Source organism: Leptidea sinapis, chromosome 16, assembly GCF_905404315.1.
Source record: "Leptidea sinapis chromosome 16, ilLepSina1.1, whole genome shotgun sequence".
Classification (NCBI taxonomy): domain Eukaryota; kingdom Metazoa; phylum Arthropoda; class Insecta; order Lepidoptera; family Pieridae; genus Leptidea; species Leptidea sinapis.
Window position 1 is genome coordinate 145,205 of NC_066280.1, and position 22,770 is coordinate 167,974.

Sequence of the window (22,770 nt, forward strand, 5' to 3'; positions counted from 1 at the left end):
GGGCCCAGAGGCGCGGAGAATGTTCAAAATACTATCTTCGCGCCTCAATAAGGCTACTGGAAACCCAAGCGCTGGCAGCTATTTCGGTCAACGGATCAGCCTTGCTATCCAACGCGGTCATGCTGCCAGTATTCTTGGTACGCTTCCACGTAATGATAGTTTTAATTTTATGTAGTCGTAGTATTGTAAATATAGTTATAAGATTTGTTTTGATTAAATAAGCAACACATAAACAAACAATAAAATAAAAAGTATAACCAGCATTGTATTTGTGCTAAGTGCTAGATTTTAATACAATTTAGTCGATCGTAGTTACTATACAATAAGAGATTGTTATATATCTGGCAGCTTATTTTGAATACAATACAGAAATGATATCATTAAAAATTTCTCTGAGAAGGCACACCAAATAGGAGTTTGTGTCGCTCATGCATAACTTTAAAGAATATTAGGCCCCTGTGAGGTAAAGTCGAATGTATAGTGTTTTAATCAAGCTATTCTTTTTGCATCATTGATATCTAGTAGAATGTAAGACTAACATAATGTTTCTGTATTCTGGAACACTCTCTGTAAGTACTTGAGCTACAAGCAATTAGACGAAGCAAGCAACATTGCTATTAATGATTTTCCTACAGTATTTAAAACTAGAAGTATTTAAGTACCGTCCCAAATAGCGAATGTCTCCTTGTCGGTGGGATCCAGCCACCACAAAGGAGGGTTGACTGGAGATCCTTGGCTGACCGAAGCCTCCATTGCAGAATAAATGTCATCAGCGAAATCCGCGTGCAGATCGGTATACTTCTTACTTATTTCCACTGTCTGAAAGTAATAATTTATTGCAGAATATGTATGAAACAAAAACAATTTTCGTGATAGTAGAGACAAGAGGAGTGTGAGGTTTCTGTGTCTGTAAGGCATTTAATCCAGATAAAATACTTGTACTCTTTACTAACAATATTTCCTCAAATAGGCCTGCCTCGGAGTGCAACGGAACGGTTCGGTGAACGTAACTCTTTCATACCTAGGAGAGTTACAACTTGCAACGTAACCATTAAAATTATGATTGGAAAACACTCGCATGTGATGACACTTGATGTATTTCTGCCAACTGACAAATTCGGATATTATTAAGTAAGTACTTTGCATTCCATTTCACTCAATGTAATGGAAGATAAATATAATATACTTTTTATAAAAGAAGGCAGTGCATTCGATAATGACGGTGACGTCATGCCTTCATTTTACTTGTAAAATGTGCAATTAAAATTTATCCTTCGGCCAACATGCTTTCTGGCCTTCCAGGGTATCTTGAATCTTGAACCACCAAACCACCTTTAAAATGCAACAGGTGAAGTGACAAGACTTTCAGCCTGATAGTTCATTTCAAGGTAGATAACCATTTTAAATCTATACTGGTCACCGCATGGCCTCTGTACTTAGAGACATGGTTTTGTTTTACATGCAATTAATTACATTTGTGATACAAATCATGCAAGTTCATTTACTGCAAATGTTGAAACTTAATATAGACCTACATCAATTTTGCCAGCTTTTGCAAAATTGTTAAGAGTCCATTGTTCGTGACCACCTGCATCCAGCTGTCGCTTATATTCCATCCCCTCAACACGGCTTTATCGACCATCACATACCTCACTGCATTCACAGACTATTTAACTAAATGCAGGGGTGGGTACTCTAAGGTTGACTTTGTGTACACCGATTATTCTAAGCGTTTTTACCGTATTGATCATTGTATATGTAAATTAATAATTGATCTCTTATCTTAAGGGCAGATTACAAACAGTTATTATTGGTGTCAATATATTAAATTTTAAACGTGTCCCCTCTGGCGTACCGCAGGGATCTCACCTGGGACCTCCGCTTTTCAATATATACCTGCATGATAACTTGCTTCATTTACTCTCAAATTTTAATGCACCCCGATGATCAAAGAATCCTTTGTCTAATTAATAGTTTGGTTGATTGCGATAAACTTCAGTCAGACCTTTGTAGACTCTCAAATTACTGTAGAATTAATGGACTGGATCTAAATGTTGACAAAATAAATATGTTAGACTATCTCTTATATTTATTCTTTTAATGTTAGGTACCATTATTACCAAAGTTGAACATGTTCGTGATCTTGGAGTTATGACGGATAACAAGTGTGACACGTATCATTATGATTAGCTTTTGTAAGCTTAAAGAAAGGTCGGATTCTTACATAGGAATGCTTAAACTTTAAAACTGAGAAATACTCCCATAATTTTTTGTATTTTGTTTATATTGTAGCATTATGGAGGATCTGGTCCCCTGCAATGTAATTTACATAGCTCAGTTGGAGTCCATACAGCGGTCCTTTACGCATCGCCTGAATTATGTTCTCTGAAGAAATGACGTTTAAGAGGACAGTATTACAATTTTCGGCCTACTTACGAAGGTAGACAGAAAATGACAGACATGAAATGTGGCTAAACTCTGTAATCGATTATTCACTTCTAACCAAACGGATAGGACGTTGGCCAGCCGCGTACTAATTATGGCAAACATTTAGTTCTACATAGGACAGTAATTTAAGACCAAAAATTTTATTTTTAAGTGATATTCCTCACTTGTGGGATATTACATATACAAATTTATTTTGTACCAAAACATATGGACGACGTGGGATACGAACCCGTGCCTCTCAGGATACGTCTAAGCGCTCTACCAACTAAGCCAACCGTCCGCATGCTGCATGATCCGTATCCCCGTATACCAAATTTGTAGATTTAAAGATATTGAAATTTTTTCATCAGCCGTAATAAATTTATTAACTTAGTGATCGAGCACATAAGAACCAAAGAGAATTTAAACACTAATAAGAACGATGCCGATGAATGCTGAAACACTTACTCACACTGATACACGTTTCCCTAGCATACTCACTCATGTAATGATATACATCACACACAATCATACACACAGATAAACACTATACGCATAATAATTATCCACTCCATAGAATAATATAATTGCAATTCTTATAAATAAAAAAAACCTTGGCGGGAAATCATTTCTCAATTGTTTTGTATCACACATAAAAGTTTTACGTACGCAACGAAAATGGAATTAAGTCGAAAAAATTTTAGAGCGATGACTTTTATGATTTAAAAGTTCTCTCTCTCCGCAAGACTGTGCCGCTCGTCTTCGAAATGCTTTTGGGAGAGAAGCACCTTGCTTGAGCAGCGCGAGGCGATGGTTTGCTGAATTTGAGAGAGGTCGGGTTTCTTTACATGACGAATTTTGTGAAGGGCGGCCTTCAACTGCCGTCAACGAAAATATTATGGCTACTGTTAGGCGTCTAATTGAAGAAAACCCGCGGATTACCTATGAGACAATTCGAGGAATATAAGAGATTGGTATGAGCCAAATTCAGAAAATTTTACATGAAGAATTGAAAGTTCGGAAACTTTGTTGTCATTGGATCATGAACTAACAGCGAAGCAGAATGAATCGCGTGGAATGGTGCTCACAGATGCTAATGAAGTACGACCACGGAAAATCTAATGCTGTTTATGACATTGTCACAGGAGACGAAGCGTGGAGTTATTGTTTTGAACTCGAAAAAAAACAGCAATCATGTGAATGGGTGTTTGAAAATGAGAACAGACCAACAAAAGTGAGGCAGGCGAGAAACGTTGGTAAAAAAATGATCGCATTTTTTTCTTTACTACGGGTCTCATGTGCACAATTCCACTTGAAGATTAAAAGAGTGTTAATGCCGAGTGGTATTCTATCATTTGTTTATCCAGGGTGTTAAAAAGAAGTTCGCAAAAGACGACCAAAAAGCCGCGTTCTCCTTCATCATGACAATGCTTCTTAACACACGGCCAACAAAACTAGGTCATTTTTAGCTTCCGAAATAGTTCAACTCGTCACGCATCCTGCACATAGCTCCAACCTAGCAGCCTGTGATTTCTGTATTTTTCCCAAAATCAACGATTTGATGAGAGGTTTCACTTTTACCAATTCTGAAGAGGCAGTGATAGCGTTTAATCGGCACGTAGAAAACCTGACTTCAGATACAGATCTGATAAATCAGAAATCTGACGTTAATCTGACAACTGACATTGGTGAAGAATATTGTCATATCATTGTTATTGGGAATTGTGCATTTGTGCTTTTTTAAACCTTTTAATATGACAACATGACTTAAGAAAACCGTGGCTATTCGGAAACTGGGTGAGTGAAAAAACAACTGCACTTTGAGGTCATAAACGTGCCCCTATGTACAAGGTGCGGTGGCAAGTACTGTCCGTGACAACGTTGTTTCGCCGAGCTTTTCGTAAGAAGAGCCTGGACTCTTTATTGGATTTTGACACTTATTGTCCGGGTAAATGAAAGAATACTTTAAACATTATTAATTATTATTCAGTTGATATTTTTTCGTGGGCTCCGCAGACATAGACATAGACAAAGTCGCGGAAAGAGGATAGTGTTCTACAACTCACTCGCGTTTTTCACGTACCTTTGTTTTAATCAAAATAAGGGACGAGACAAGCAGGACGTTCAGCAGATGGTAATTGATACGCCCTGCCCATTACAATGCAGTGCCGCTCAGGATTCTTGAAAAACCCCAAAAATTCTGAGCAGCACTACAACTGCGCTCGTCACCTTGAGACATAAGATGTTAAGCCTCGTTTGCCCAGTAATTTCACTAGCTCCGCGACGGCGCCCTTCAGACCGAAACACAGTGATGCTTATACATTACTGCTTCACGGCACAAATAGGCGCTGTTGTGCAAAATCTAGCCGGCAGCCTGAGCAAAGGAGCCTCCCACTGGTACCTACGATAAGTTTCCGTATTTGTATAACAATAGAATTGTAATTAGACTAACAGATGCTTGAACACGACACTAACATTATTATGTTAATAGAGGTGTCTGTCACTAATGGATTCTCACGATACCATTTAACTTAATTGGCGATGCGATGATTTTATAGGAATTTCATTCATTTGTTAATATGTACAAAAACAGAAAGGAAAACACACAACAATGAATACAAACTATCTATACATTCATTATATTATATCTAATATAATCGGGGTTCCGGGTCTGTACATTAAATGGGGTTGTCATATTGTGTGATTGTGGCAGATTTCTCATAGCATTAACTGTTTAAATATAAGGGTAAAGATAAGATAAGGTAAACGTTAAAAAAGGTACAAGGTAAGGACAGGTAGCCTAAGATACGCTTATCGGCAAACGAGTTAATAAACTAACTGAAAACTCATAAAAAAGCATTACATAAACAGAAACATAACATTATCCACTTAAATAAAAATATTCATTAAATGAAAACTACTGGGCCAGACTATGTTATGGGACCAAATGGCAAATATTCCGTATCAAACTAGAGAAGAATCACGTAAATCGGTTCATAAATCTCAGCGCAATCGGTGTACATAAATAGAAAAAACCAATCCAATTGCAAACCGCTTCCTTTTCGAAGTCGGTTAAAAATCTATACGGGCAATTGGTGGGCGCCCGTTATTAGAAGATTCGATTTATTACTCGTTCAGCAGCAACATGACCTATACACTTCTATTACAATCTCCCCGTAGTATATGTGGTAGATGATGAAAAGAGACCCGATATTAACGCGCCTGCGCCTCAACAGTGAATGGATGCGCTTTTCGTTAAAAGCGTTTAAATGGAAGGAACTGGTGCTGGGGAGGTGAACAGAACAAACAGAGGAAAAAATTGCTAACGCTCAAGTATTAACCTCATTATCGAAGTTCCAGGGCACGTAAGAATACTGCATCGATGGCAGGAAGGTATTTGCCTGCAGCCATCGGATGAAGAGCTCTTTGGAAGGCATGTCGGCTTGCTCATGGTTCAGATTGAGTCCGTTGCCTCCAATCATGTCCGGGAGAACGAACGTGTAGCCCACTAGATTCATCTGTAGCGTTGTCGTGACCACGGTGGACAGGCCATTGTTGAGGCCCCAGATGGAGTCTCTGTCCACCATCCGAACGAAGATTGGGAGATCTTGAGTCCTGGAAGTAGCAAGTAAGTAAGTCAGCAATGTAACGACTTACGGTCTCATGGTTGGTAAACTTTTAATAAAATATTAAAACGTTGATAGAAGTCAGTGTTTGAATTCCTTTGATGGCTAAAGCAGTCATATAATATTATATAAACTTGGAAATATTGTGACTTTTCAGGATATCCTACCACGTAATACCTACCTAAGCATAGAAATAATTTGTTTATACAGTGTTTCTGTGTTTATACAGGTCGGACTAAAAAATACGAGTAAGACACTTATAAATTAAAGTACTCATAAGGTTCCTCTTGCAAGAGACCAAATGGGGTAATATTTATAGAATCTCATCAAGGGTATGTTTTAAAAAAAACAGAAGTCTGTGAAAAAAAAGGTAATCAAGTACCTGAATCCGGCTCTGACTTCAATCATGTTCCCAAACTCGGCGCAAGTCCTGACGAATGTATCCACAATGTGGTGCGGGTGTAGATCTATGTCACCCGTTTGAACCGGGACCTGCGCAAATACATATTATGTAAATAAATCTCTTATACATATTTAAATAAATCGTAGCCGTGTCGTTGTCAATACAATAAAATCAAGAATCATGCCAGACTCTGCACCACCAATTTGGTATCATTTACACAAAATGTAAATATTCACAAATTATGTGATGAATATAATATGACCATTTAAAGTTTAATAAATAATACAAAACTTGCGGATAGTAAAATGTAAAAAAAAGTAACTCAACCCTTCTCGTCGACTTCCTATTTCTCAGGCGGCCATTTGCATTACTTTCTACGCATAAACAATCAACAAAATGACTTAAATTACTTAATAATAATAAAATCCTGTTGAATAGTAAATCACATATTATTATTTTAATAATATTTATTAAGTATGTATATTGTATGGCAAATATATCTATACAACTTGAAACGATAATATCAACGACAGCCTAGAAGGTGTCGTTGAGATTATCGTAAAAGTGACGTTTGATTATTTGTCAAATTCGAATATTCGTCTCTGACATTTTCAACTAAGAGTAGGGTTAGCACCGATATTAACGAAAAAATTTTCGTTCGTTCAATCATCGTTTCGACATTGAATACGATGTAACTAAGAGTAGGATTCGAAACGACTAATGCCACGAAATATCGAATATTGATTTCAGGAGTAGGCCCCCTGGGCTCTCTTTTTGTGACTAGCCCCTACTCCTACTCTGGATGACCAAGGTGCTACACCACCAACACTTATTCCGCGATGCGACTCATACATGCTTGAGGTAAAATTCTAGCGTAGCGCCCTGCTTAACGTGCTATACATATTTTCATTCATAAATCAAGTAGGCCTTATAGGATTCCCCGATAGTGCTACAGACATGTGCTCCCGAATTAGCGCCGATCCTTACCCGTCTTTTTCGGCTTTCCTATTCATCAGGCATAGTCCTAAAACTACGGAAGGTGACTTTAGTGCACCCGGTCCCCAAGAAAGTGTTCACATCACACCTCCATTTTGGACTAAAAATTATTGAGTCAATTATCAACCGCCGTGCATATCTAGAGGAACATCAGCTGATCAGCGATTGTCAGTACGGTTTCAGTCAAGGTTGTTCAGCTCGTGAGCTTTTCATATATGTAGCGGACACGGTTGAGTCAAAGAAAGAGGCTTTAACGTCAGAACAATTATTCGTGGTTACTTGGAAGAGATGGCCCAATTCTTGGCTTGGTATACACTGTACTCAGTAAGGCGAGACGGAACTTCACTTCTAATATTTCTTTAAATAAATATTTATACTCGATAGTGTACGCCATTTGTTCGTATTAATAACCCGCTTCGGTAAGATTAGCTTAACTAATTCTATTACCTGTAGTTTATAAAATCGATATGATTGAAACAAAGAAATAATCTGCCAAACATTTTATTTAGGCAGATTATTTCTAATGTCCATGGTGGGTCAGAGAGAAGAAGAATATCCAAGAAACTCCCTGGATTTTTTTAACAAATTAGATTTCGGATCTGCATCCAATATACAGCTCATTCCATTCTCAATACTTATCATTAGATTGTTCTACAACTCCATATCTTTTATCCAGAATATATTTAGCGGTATAAATTTGTTATACCTTGAAATTATAGATCATTCTAAAATACCTGAGGTGAATAGCTACTTTGTCCAGCATCAAACTTGGCGCTATCAAAGCCGTGCGTGTCCAGGAGGTTCCTGACTCGCGTGGACCACCAGGTGGCAGCGCGAGGGTTTGTAAAGTCGATCAGACCTGAAGAAGTGCCGTTGCTGTTCCACCAGGTCGCATCTGGACTGCCTTGCTCGTTCACGACGAAGTATCTGTCGTACAAATAGGAGCGACATTTTTTTTATGAAAATAAGGGACGAGACGAACAGGACGTTCAGCTGATGGTGATTGATGATGATGACGCCCTACCCATTACAATGCAGTGCCACTCAGGATTATTGAAAAACCCAAAAATTCTGAGCGGCACTACAATTGCGTTCCGCCTTGAGGCATAAGGTGTTAAGTCTCATTTGCCCAGTAATTTCACTAGCTACGGCGCCTTTCAGACTGAAAAACAGTAATGTTTATAGATTACTGCTTCACGGCAGAAATAGGCGCCGTTGTGGTACCCATAATCTAGTCGGCTTCCTGTGCAAAGGAGCCTCACACTGGACATTGTATACAATGCGATGCATGATTAGAATTGTAAGAGTGGACAAATAGTGCAAGTTAGAACATGAACCAAACATAAATAATAATGAATAAGAAGGTCTACTACAAGCTAGCAAAACTCTAAGAAAAAAGCGATTCATTCGATTGTATGAAACGTCATTGACAGATTGACAGATGACGGCTTTAATCTTGTAAAAAAAGGAGATAGCCAAAGTCCACAACGTTTTAAGCAACTGTTAGATTTCAAACTTAGCCAGATTATACTTCGTCGCCAATCGCATTACTATAATTACTGCTATTTAAAACTTATGTCAAATGACTGCACGTTTCATACAAAATTAATTTTCAATTTTTATTTAGGCAGTCCAGCCTCTTATTACTTAGTACTTACATCCTCTTTGGTCTATTATGTTAGATTGAATATAAAATATCAATGTACCTTAAAATATGTATATAAGTACATTATGATACAAGGGTGGAAGTAGGTTATTGCAAAAGAGCTGTCATTCATATAACAGGTTGTATGACAACCAACACATCCATGTTTCAATTTTATTTCAATAAATTTACCCGTGTCTTTCAATAATGTTGTCGAAAATAGTAAAAAAACAAACCATCATATCAGCTTGGTTATAGACAGTCTCTCAAAGAAAAATTTAAAGAAATAAATATTATGACTGTTCATTGTCAGTACATTTATGAAAATTTAATATACGTTCACAAAAATCGTCATCTTTTTGCTCTTAATAGTAATTTTCATTATTATAGCACTAGAAATAAGGGATTGCTTGTAACTAATTCTAGTAGGCTTCATAAGATACATAATAGCTTTAAGGGTAAATGTATATATACACTTCTATAATAAAATCCCAGCCACTGTTCAGGCATTATCTATAAATAAATTTAAATGTTTTATAAAAAAAATGGCTCTGTCGTAAATCCTATTACTCCACTGCTGAATATCTAAATGATCGGACAGCCTGGGACTAGATTGTGATTATTTTATAGCGATAGAAATGACTGTACAATATTGTATATCTTTATTGAAAACAACAGGTTCCTTCGCGTATACCTACAGTCAATTCGATATTTGGTAAATGTTGATGTGAAAATGATTAATTTAAAAAATAAATATAATAAGCAACCATTTCAAGGAATTGTTTATTTTCCTCGAATAAAACCTTTTACGATTTTATTCTATGTATGAGAACTCCTTACTACAAAACTTTTTAAATCGCTTTGTAAAAGACTAAACTACTAAAATCTAAGAATATGTTAATATTTTAAGACTAAAATAATGATGGAGCTTGTTGGCAAAGAGTATGTAAATACTACGTAATACTCGTAAGAAAAAGTCACAACCTTGTAAAAAAATTAATTTTCATATCATAATGATAGCCTCTGAAAATACGCCATATTTAACAACTGATTGAATAATATTTTTTTTATTATTATTATGTGTTAAACGTTTTATGATTGACTGCCACCAGTTCGAAGGTGGCACTAGACGGGAAGAGACTGCGAGGCTGTCAAGTGATAGAAAATATTGTCCTATTGAAATAAAGATCTGATCTCCTAAATGTAAAGTAATAGAAGGTCTGAGAATCGGCAAACAACTATTTTTCACACCTCTAAATGTCACCACCCTAAAACCCACAAAAACTATTTTTGTATCGCAATTTTTAAATTACTGTTCCATCCACAGATCCGCAATAGGATTGCAAGATGGCAATCGATAATAATTATTGTAGTACGATATATTTGGTAAGTCTGAAACTCTGTTTTTTGTAACCCAAATATTTTAAGTTTTGAATTTTTTTATTACTTTAGGCAATACAACGCTTGCTGGGTCAGCTAGTTATTTTATAATATATATATATACAGCTGTAGGTAACACATCATTTTTATCTTAAATGTCAGCCCGCGATCAAAACGTTGAGATTTTATGCCTTTTGTTTGCGAGATAAATTATTGGCTAAGGGCAAAGGAAAAATAAATTCTTCTAGAAAAAATTTCCATTGCTTTGTAGTTACTATCCCATGCAATGTGAGGTTTTTTTTATGGAAGAGAAGGACAAACGAGTTTGAGGGTCATCTGATGTTAAGTAATCACCGCCGCCCACATTGTCTTGCTACACCAGAGGAATAACAGGAGCGTTTCCGGCCTTTTAGAAAGGTATATGCGCCTTTTTCTAAAGTTCTCATGTCGTATCGTCGCAGAAATACCCCACAAGAAACCTCATTCCACAGCTTTGTAGTACGTGGAAGAAAGCTCCCTGAAAACCGCACTGTGGAGGACTGCCACACATCCAGATGGTGGGGATGATATCCTAATTTGTGGCGTGTCGTGCGAAGGTGGAATTCTGCGGCAGGAATCAAGTTAAACAGCTCTTCGGAACACTCCCCGTGATAAATGCGGTAGATTATTAGGATTATTGAAAAACCCAAAAATTCTGAACGGCGCTACAATTACGCTCGTCATCTTGAGACATAAGTTCTCTAGACTCATTTTCCCAGTAATTTCAATACGATGACATGAGGCGTTCTTATCGTGCGGTGAAAATGATCATACGATGACTGAAGAGGGGTGTTAAAAAGTATTTCTTACATCGTTCAAAATTAAGTTATCAGTGCCGTGTTTTACTTACCCACTCTCCAGGGCCTCCGTATACCAGGGCTCACAGTTACTGTTGATAAATGGGTGTAACCAAATAGTCACTCGGAAACCCATCCCCTTTAACTCCTGAACCAAATGTGTCATATTAGGAAACTTTGCCGTATCCACTTCCATGGACCCGTAGCATGTCTCCCACAGATCGTCAATCTCCAACTGTGAATCATTGAAACCGTGCGCTCGGATTGCTTCAGCAAACTCCATCACTTTCCATCCGTCAACACCATAAGAATACTGCGCCCACGTTGACCAAATTGGGTGTTGCACCATTTGGTAATCCGGCAATCCGGATGGCTTGCCCAGATAGTTTTCGACCGCGTGTTTGTGAGCGGCCTTGACGTCAGATAAAAACCAGATATCGTATGAGAGTTCTGTATGACTACGCTTTGAGGAGTAGGGCTCCGCGATTTGAGCGCCGAAGCAGATATGATTTGCTTGCAAGAGTCCATAGTCCACGAACAAGGGTACTTGCGGATGAACGTAGATGTATTCACCGGCTGAATTGAGCCAGTATCTCTCCATAATGTTTGCGTTGTCTTTTTCTGCTGTCACATAGGCGGAGTAGTCGAACTGGGCGTTCTGTATTGGGTACACCTGATTTTCCTGCATAGGTCCACCGTACCAGTGCTTGTCACCTAAAATTAAAAAATATTTTAAATCATCACTTTAACAAGTTTTGTAAACATAATAATAATAATAATTCTTTATTTGCATAATGTGTGTATACAAGTTAGCAAAATAATTCTATACGAATCAACACATTAGCCAAAAAGGGCATGCAAATTACATTACCTCCATGTCATTATATAATAATAAAATTCTAAGATTACAGCACATAATATTTCATTGTTATATTACATTAGCATCTACACAAAATATACATGTCATATACATATTATGTAGTCAAAGTTATACACAAGATTATAAAAAAAAAGAAAATCACAAATTTAAAAAGTCGGATACAGCATAAAAATTGTAACTAATTAGCCATTGATATAATTGAGTTTTAAAAGGACCGATATTGAACATTTTAATAGTATTGGGAAGTTTATTAAATATTTGAATACACATGGCATGACAATTTTTAGTAAGCAAAGTAGTCCTGGGTGCTTTTTTGTAAACAAGTCTTTTTGGATGGCGTTGGTCGCGGTCATACATTTCCTTGGCAGTGATGAAAAGATATTTATGCCTCTTTACAAAAATGCTTATTTCGTAAATGTATAGGCACGGCAAGGTTAACAATTTCAGTTTAATAAACAGCGGTCTACACGATTCGTACGGACCTACCCCACAAATCGCACGGATACATTTTTTTTGTGCAATAAATGCTTTTTGGATGTTTACGCCATTACCCCAAATTATAAGACCGTATCTCAAGATAGATGCAATATGAGCAAGGTAAGCTGACAGTGTGGTACCTAAATCTGTAATTTTTCGTAGGCATAAACAAATTTATTTACTCTACCACAGACCTCATTTATGTGTGATGTCCATTTAAGTTCATTGTCTAAAATAATACCTAAAAATGAAGTTTCCTTTTTTTTATCCATAATGACGTCATTATATTCTATTTTTAAATTATTACGTAGAACATTTGAAAATGTCATGTAGTTCGATTTATTTAGATTTATTTTAAGATTATTTATACCAAGCCATTTAATCATTTTGTCCATATTATTTATAATGTCATTGTTAAATTTCATAATATCAAAGTTTTAAATGTCAGATTCAAAAATTATCGAAATATCATCCGCGTATAGAAATATTTTATTATTTGTAACGTCTATAATATCATTTATGTAAAACAAAAATAGAATTGGCCCCAGGACACTTCCTTTGAGGTACAACACACTGGTTAAATGTATATTCAGATTTGTATGTTTCTTTCTCACTAATTTTATTAGTCCGAGTAATAATTACACTTTGTTTCCTATTTTTTAAATATGATCGGAACCAATCTAACACAAGCCCCCGTATTCCATATGCCTCTAATTTTTTTAATAATAAGTCATGGGACACTCTATCAAAAGCTTTTGACATGTCAAAGTACAATACTGTAGTCAATGTTTTTGTGTCAATATTTTGAGCAATTGAGTGTGATAAAGAATAGATTGCATCATTAGTAGATCTATTTTTCTGAAAGGAAAATTGTTCATCTTTAATTAAATGAAATTTACTACTGAACTCCTTTAACTGTAAACACATACATTTCTCAAAGATTTTTGATATGATAGGTATGAGAGTAATGGGTCTGTAATTTTCAATGTTATTTTTATCTCCGTTCTTGAATAGGGGGCTAATTATGGATATTTTAAGTTCTTCAGGAAAAGAACCACATGAAAAGGATATGTTAATTAAATGTGTCAGCACGGGTACCAATTCTGCTTGACATTGTTTTATTACTTTTGTACATATCTCGTCATATCCTTCTGCAGTGGTATTATTTAGAGACATAATTTGTGTATATACTTCCGGTTCAGACATGGGTCTCAGGTACATAGAAGAGGGATTCTGACTAATGTTGAATGGATTTTGACAGCATTGATTTTGATTTGCATTGAGTATACCAATATTATTGAAGTAGTCATTGAAAGATGTAGCTATTTGGGTAGGGTCTATTATTGTTTGATTACCTAGTGTAAGTGAATAAATTTCGGTACGTCTACTCTGAGAATTTAACTGGTTTTTTATAATTTTCCAAGTTGATTTACATTTATTTTTACTTTTATTCAAATAATGAATATTGCAATTTTTCTGAGCCTTGTGTATACAATTACGCAAAATTTTGGAGTATTTTAAATAATTAGATTTATTTATATCCGATTTCATTTGGTAATAACGGTATCGTAAATTTCGCTTAGTACTGCTGCAACACTTATTGCTGTTATTTCTCAATTTAATTTTTATTAGTGGAAAGCATAGCTTATAGAAAAGACAGAAAGTGTCATAAAAATTTTTAAATGCCAGATTTAAATTACGTTCCTGAAATATGTCAAAAAATTTTAAATTTTGGAGATAATTTTTAAATTTGAAAATATATTCTTCACTGTAGTCTCTTTTGTATATTAGCCACGTAATAGCATTTTTATTCGATTTTCGTTTTGTGTCAGATATTTTGAAACTAATAAATTGAGCTGGGTCATGGTCTGAGAGGTGTAAAGGTAGCAACTGCGCTTTAACTCTATTTATATTACTTAATATTTGATCTAAACAGGACTGAGCTCGTGTTGGACCATCTATGTGAAATGTAAGATTATACGTTTTTGCTAAATCTCTAAACTCATTCGAATGTTTACTTTGTTTCAATAGATCAATATTAAAGTCACCTGTTAATATAATTTTTTTCTTATAATATTTTTCACAGATTTTATGTAACAATAAATTTAATTGGGTAAGGAAAAAGTTCACATCAGAGTCAGGAGTCCGATAAATACAAATAACTATAATATCGTATCCTACTACTTCTACTCCACAGCATTCAAACTTTTTTTCTAATGTTTAATCGGTGAGAGCTATGTTTTTAAACAATAAATCATTTTTAAGAAGTATACGCACGCCCCCCCCCTTGGTTTATTTCTACTAAAACTCGATGCTAAATAATAGTTTTTTAAATTAAGGTAATGTTCCTGACCCTTAATTAAAAATGTTTCTGACAAACATATTACTTTGGGATAAATCTGCGCTTTACACAATTCTTCCAACGTTATTTCAAAAATTTCTATTTTACTTAATATACTTGCTATATTTTGATGAAATACGGAAAATGAATTTAGTTTTTTTTTCTTGTTAGGAACGAAAACCATTTAAATTCGGTCTTGTTTGCGTTTGCGGCGGAATTCGGTCTACAATACGGTCGTTGATAGCGTTACTCAAATTACTCACGGGTAAACTACTCATGGAAATTGTGCTTTGTACATTTTTGTTAAACCTGCTGCACCTATTTATATGTTTCTTTAATTCTTTACAATTAAGAAATGTCCGCTCATAATTTATATAATTTATACAATGCAGTAATTTATCACACAGTGTACTGTAATTACCTTTGTTATATTTTATAGGTACAATTTTTAAAGCGAGAACACAAGTGGTTAATCTCTGTATTAAGATTATAATATAGATATTTATTATGCGATGCACCTACTACTATAACACTACAGGCACTCCGCGCACTTATTCTATTTATAGTAGTATTAAGTTCTGACAAAGTTTGTGTCGGACAGTGGTCATTTTCTCCAACGCAAATTATAACGATATCCGAGGAGTTTGTATTTAGCTTGTAGCAATGTTTTAATACTTCATCACTCGGAGCTTGAGGCTTGATATTAGCTGATATGGAATAATTGAGAGATGTAGACAACCTGTGTGTAAGCTGAGAGCCTATTCCAATACATCGCTGCGTTCCAAATTTATGTATTTTCTTTTGATCCGTCACTGTATTGAATACTTTTGTTTGTGGGTAAGTTTTACATGTACGGGACTGAGAATTTATGTTTGACGTGTTTGGAACTGATTCATAGTATTCTGTAGTTATAGGGGTAATCGTGTCATTATTTGTGGATGTAATTGAGATAGTAGCAGGCTGTTTATAATTATCTTTTTCTATTTTCATTTTAAGCTCTTTTATTTCTGTCAGTGCTAATTCGAGTTTCGCTTTTATCTCAAAAAATAGTTGTTGAAGTTCATTAAATTCACTCATTTGCACTGTCGAACAATCGATTAAACTGGTTGTAGGTTCGGATTCTAAAGATAAAAAAGAATTGTCTAAATCTGGTAATATTTCATTGGTGATTACTGGTACTTTTCTTCTTATTGTTACGTTCTTATAGAGATTACTTGTTGGCGTTGATATTTAAAAACTTTTTGATTGCCTGGCAGGTACGCTATTGAGTATATTATTATAATTTTCTATATTCGATGAGTTTGATTCTATGCATTTTTACATTTCCAGTTTTGCTTATTCTCCAAGGTCATTAGAATCGTTTTATAGAAATTGAGGCACAATCCAAGTCGTAATACTTGTGACATATCAAGCATTTCATAGATTCACGAATGTCGGTCAACTTGTCACATCCTTTACAATAATTATTATTATTTGAAGCCATATTTAACAAAACTTCGCACGAATCGAATTCGGGTCCGTCGATCTTCAGACCAGGTCTTCTTCAGACTGTCTTGTACTCGTATTATAGTAAATCTCAATTTTGCGAGGTCGAGTTTTTATTATTTCATTTGTTCACTGCTAGGCCAATTTTAAATTTAATATTGTATAATTTAATTTTAATTTATCTTATAAATAAAAAATATGAAAATAATTTTTTATATTCCCGGCCGAGATTTGAACTATCGCCCCTGACGCTTTCATGTACAAGTTCTGACTATATAACCACTTGACCAAAGATTCATTGAGCTATACGTTGAATTTACTGTAGTAAAGTTAAAGTTGCAAAATAATAATTTAAGAAAGGATTGTGTGGGTAAGTACATCTACTTTATCACAAAATATGAATTTATATCTACCCTCACACTTTTTATGACCACTTACTGTTTTTTGTAAAACTCACTTCTCCACTCCTATTTCTACAAATGATCACTACAGTGCTTCGATTTTTTTTTAAATTGAAAGTTAAGATTTAGAAACAACAAGAGAAAACATCTATTCCAAGGAGCTTTGCACAGTACGTAGTTTTGTAAATTATTTTTCACTTCTGCTTTCTTGTTTGTTAAATATTTTTCACTTTTTACTTTCTTGATTGATAGATAGACACTTTGCACTATTTCGTCACTTTATATTTCACCTTTAATTATTGGTACTTTATACTTTCAAGACTATCTGGCAATGTAATAAGTTTAATTTAATTTAAATTTCACGGAGCACTCTGTCTTAAATTACAAGACAGCCGCCATTTTACATACAATATGTAATTATATATTATATTATCCTTGTTATAGAATATTTGTTTATGGAAAATAAATTTAAAACCAATAAATAAAATATAAGCTTTTACGGCGTCTTATTCCCAACTTCCAACCTAGGTTAACTTTATATGTTATCTTCCAACGTCTGCCAGGTTGGATAGTGGGAATACATTATCGTATTTTTGTTTGTTCCCAGCATCCAAATTCTTCATCCAAAATCAGATTCGTGTAAATGATATCGATATTGTCATATTAAACACAGAAAATGGATTACACGTACGGTGTACTTCTTCAGTATTATGCATTACGTTAATAAATTTAAATGAGGTGATTTGTATAAGCTAAGGTATTGCTAGATTTCTGTTGGATTTATGTAAATATTGATGTAAATATGCAGGGCATTCAATAAAAAGCGAGTGCGAAGCGATGATGCCAAACCGGCGGAAATATTATGAACTACTTTTTCTGGGTAGAGGTGTTGTTATGAGAGATGTATATTCAAGTTATAACTAATCTAATAATATAATTCTTTAACATGAAAAAAAGTCACCTTCTATCCTAAAAATGTAATGTAGGTCGTTCTTCAGGATACTTAGATCATGATTTTTTTTGATGTCAAACAATGATATTATATACAATAAAGAGGCAAAGGCATTATGGAAAGCCCCGAACATCGGGCTACTATTACACGCTCTTTGTTAGCAGAACAAATTAAAAATTGCGTAACTAAATCTGCGTAAAACTACGAGGTAAACAATCGTTCTACATCAATATAACGGCTGAAGGTTGCGATGGCTGCAATTTGAGATGCTGGCATTGAAAATACAGCAGAAATAGATGTTCGAGATTTCTTCCTATTTTCAAGCTAAATTATATTCTAACAGGGTGACGACACGATGAAGAGATATTTAAGTTGTTTTGCTTAGAAAAATGTTATTCTAAGCGTTATTATAAGTTTCCGGCCGTTGTACTTGTCATTTCTTTTTGATAATAAGGGATGAGACAAGCAGGCTTATCAGCTGATGGTAATTAATGCCCTGCCCAATACAATGCAGAGCCGCTCAGAATTCTTGAAAAACCCAAATATTCAGAGCGGCACTACAATAATTGCGCTCGTCACCTTGGGACATAAGATGTTAATTCTCATTTTCCTAGTAATTTCACTAGCTACGGCGCCCTTCAGATTGAAACAAAATAATGCTAACATTACTGCTTCACGCAAAGGAGCCTCCCACTGGTATATATATATTAATAATGTATATATTGTTGGTCGTGTGGAAAATAAAAATATCCTGACATGCAGAAGTATCACTACAAGTAGCAACGATAGCTATCAAAGTGTCCAATGATATGATCGATGATATCATAAAATTGTTTTCAAGCAGTGTCATTTATACGTAGGTAGGTATTTATTAAAACTTAGGTTAAGGAAATTGAGTGAATTGTGTATAAACAAGTTTGTCTTGCTTCGGACTCTCTCAATCCAAAAACGAAATTGGGAATTCTCCAAATGAGGAACATGATCCAAAGTTTGGCAGTTCCATCAATTTCTCTCGTAAATAAAATCAATATCACTTTTTTCATGTAGGTCACAGAATGTGTTCTGAATGTCAAAAAAAAATCTCATGTAATCTACCGCTACTTCGTAAAGCGTTGAGCTATGAGAAGAAGTAGCAAGAAATTCATTGCCACTCGTTAAAATTTTTCAAGATTGAACAAGATTTTCAGCGTTTTACAAGATCATTTCAATTACAATATGTAAAGTGATGTAACAAACATTCTCAAACGTCAAATAGTCAATGCCTTACACGAGTAATTCTAAAAAGTAAATAAAAATTAATACAAAACAAAAGATATTTAGTATAATAGTTGCATCATCCACACACACCGTAAATAAATTAAGGCATTTTGCGAGTAACGCCTTACACGAGTAAGTAAAAAAAATGTAAATTAATACGTAAAAACAAGAGTTATTGAGTACAGTAGACTCACACATCGTAAAGAAATAAATAATGGTATTTTCCAACCATTTTTTCAGGAATTATTAAAAATATTTATTTTAAAACCATGAAACACAGTTTCTGGCTAAAGGATCACCCTGCCACCACAAATAGCGCCCGTTCATGAGCGTGACGCATGGGCCAGCCATGGCCTCCCTCGACCATATTTTAGGAAAAGGGACGACCCCTTCCATGTCTCCACCACAAGCAGTGACATTTAAGCGAGCATGACGAAAACGATAGCAACTCATCAAGAAATTGTGGTTCAGTTCAAGGATCAAAATAACGAATTGACTGACTTACCAAAATCAATACAATCTTCAAATCGTAGCGGTTCATTGGTGTTCCACGCAAGTTTGATTCCTCTAGCTTTAGTCGTGTCATCGTAGAGTGTGCGTACGGTCAAGTTCGCAGCGCCGATCTGAATGTCCACTCCACCTTCAACTTCCACGGCGATGACGGCTGAGTACAAACTCTTGCCGATGTGACCATACACAGTTTTGACGTCATCTGATGAACAAATACAATTCATTATTTACTTGCGGCCCGCCTCGGATACACCTGGATTGGATTTGAAAGATAGGAATGATAAATATGAGTTAAGGAAGGAAGACCAACGTATTCAGAAACTATTCTAGAACTTTCGAAATTTTCCAATAATAACGCCAGTATGTATTTTTTTTACGACTAACGAGCGTACGGGGTACGATGTTAAGTGATCACTGCTCTTGCAATACGCAGAAATGACAGGTGCTTTATCAGCTGTTTAGGAAGGTACACATCTCGTTTCTTCCTGGAAACACCGAGCAAGAAGGCTTATGCAGGCATTATAAGGCATTTCACATTATGGTTGTACATGCAGAAAGTTCCTTGAAAAAGTATGTGTATGGTCGACATTTTAAAATTCAATTTCAATATTAATCAGAGAGCTGATGTGAAATAAAGTCTTCTGGAAAATATGCCAGAAGGTAATTTTCAAAAAGTAGTTTGCTCATTGAGTCTGATCTGAAGAATGAAATAATTGATGAAAATTTAAAAGAATTATTACCTGTAGTGAGAGCGAGTAGAAATCCCCCAGTTAACTGTGGCTCTAGCGTCAACTCTACATCATCAGCTCGGATGGAAACTGGTGCCGCTGCTGATAGCGTGCAAGCCGCTAACAGTCCTGTACAATCCAATCATGCAGGCTGTAACTTTTTTTTTTAGAGACGAGACGAGCAGGACGTGCTGATGGTAATATGCCTTGCCATTACAATGCAGTGCCACTCAGGATTCTTGAAAAGCCAGAAAATTTTGAACGCTGCTACAATTGCGCTCGTCACCTTGAGACAAGATGTTAAGTCTCATTTGCCCAGTAATTTCACTAGCTACGGCGCCCTTCTGACCGAAACACAATAATGTTTACACATTACTGCTTCACGACAGAAATAGGCGCCGTTGTGGTACCCATAATCTAGCCGGCATACTGTACAAAGGAGCGTCCCACTTCCACTAGTGTTAAAATTGCAGATTTCAGATCAGATCATAACGGCATACACATAGACTGACACAATGCATAATACTCAGCATAGAGATCCCGTTGACAGCTTGTGTAGGTGGTCGCGGAAATCCGAAGTAATACAATAATTATGGATAATTAATTCAAAGTTAACAAATTTAAAGAAACCAGCAGATCACCTAATGGTACCTATATGGCGCACCCCAGTTTCAGCTCGATCCATTTGAATTCCTGCGTGCAACGCAGAGCAGCTCTAATTGTCTGGGACCCAGTGCTCTGTGTACGGCTGGATCACTTGGCGTTGCGTAGAGACGTCGCTTCATTGTGTGTCTTCTACCGCATTTATCACGGGGAGTGTTCAGAAGAGCTGTTTAACATGATTCCTGCCGCCGAATTCCACCTTCGCACGACACGCCACAAGTTAGGATATCATCCCCACCATCTGGATGTGTGGCGGTCCTCCACAGTGCAGTTTTCAAGAAGCTTTCTTCCACGTACTAAAAAGCAGTGGAATGAGCTTCCTTGTGCGGTGTTTCCGGGACGATACGACATGGTTACCTTCAAAAAAAGCGCGTACACCTTCTTTAAAGGCCGGCAACGATATTGTGATTCCTCTGGTGTTGCAAGAGAATGTGGGCGGTGGTGATCACTTAACACCAGGTGACCCGTACGCTCGTTTGTCCTCCTATTCCTTAAAAAAAATGATCATCACAGCTCCTAATCCCTAGCATTACCAGAAGAACCACATGGGTGGCCATTGAGTTGGATAAGCATACAAAGTACAAATACTACACCCTCCTAATTTCGTCCATACAATGACATTGTTATATTATTTAAATGTTTTGGGAGATTGTTTTGATTATTGTTATTTTTAGTTGGACCCTGATACAAATATGGCCAGTGGGTTATTGTCGTTGCTGCTTGTCTCACAAATCACAAGAATAAAGGAGCAGCCGTATAATATAATTTGTTTCATATTAACACATAGTAAGGGTGTTAATGGTGTCGAATGATATCTAATTCTACGCCCTTATAATTCAGTTTAGTTTTGTCAAACACAGCCAAACAAAGGAGTATTAAATGTTAAGAGTGTGTTTCCTTCCTGTGTAGTGAACCCGAGCAAAAATAACCTTCCTAAAATACTCCGTTTGAGCCATCGAGATCAGGATTGCCAAAAAAATTCAAAACGTGGATAGACCATATTCTACTCTTTCGTATTTATAAATGGAAAATCATTGAATGCTGTTAATGTTGGAGGAACAAACAGGAGTATTCAAATCGGTGATAAAGCATTTTTTGTATTTATAATGGGTCAAAGCTGTAGTTATTACTTATTCGTATCGCATTCGAAAGAGATAACAGGAGAAGGAGGTCAAATATGACGGGAATAGTTTCTTCATACATCCTACCCATTTCTTAACTCCATCGCTAACCGACTATGCTCTTAAGTGGCTGCACTTTAAATACTTAAGCTAATTACGTAAAACATTAATCTATTAAAAGCCTTATTGGGTCAGATCTGCTCTTGGCTCTTAAAAACTGCTTTGTTCTTAAGAGTCAATAAATTGTGATGTAACACGCGTCCTCTTCTAATCTCAATCTCAGAATCAGTACTTCTATTCTATGTGAAAAAGTAATATCATGTGTTAGTGCCGTTGAAATTAAAGATTATTTTCTTGGCACACGCTTTATTATCTTTCCCGAACATACATCCCGTATAGAAATCCAAATAAACTGTAGTAGGTACGTACCGAAAATAAATTGAACCAACATCACTGATCCTCTCAGCAGCGACCACTGACTTGTGGTTATATGTATCTTGATTCTTTATCTGTTATCAACTCTTCAACTAACCAATTGTGATAAACATTTAACCTTCTGTTAAGATAATACGCAACTTCGATGTGAAAATCATCTCCCGAACACATAGGTAGTTGAACGTCAGTGACTAAAACCATCCCAAG

General features: G+C 35.8%; 1 pseudogene; it reads right to left on the bottom strand.

The window, feature by feature from the left end:
- Window positions 1–644: 644 nt before the first annotated feature.
- On the bottom strand, window positions 645–22,598 carry LOC126968788 (myogenesis-regulating glycosidase-like; annotated as a pseudogene).
- Window positions 22,599–22,770: the final 172 nt, after the last annotated feature.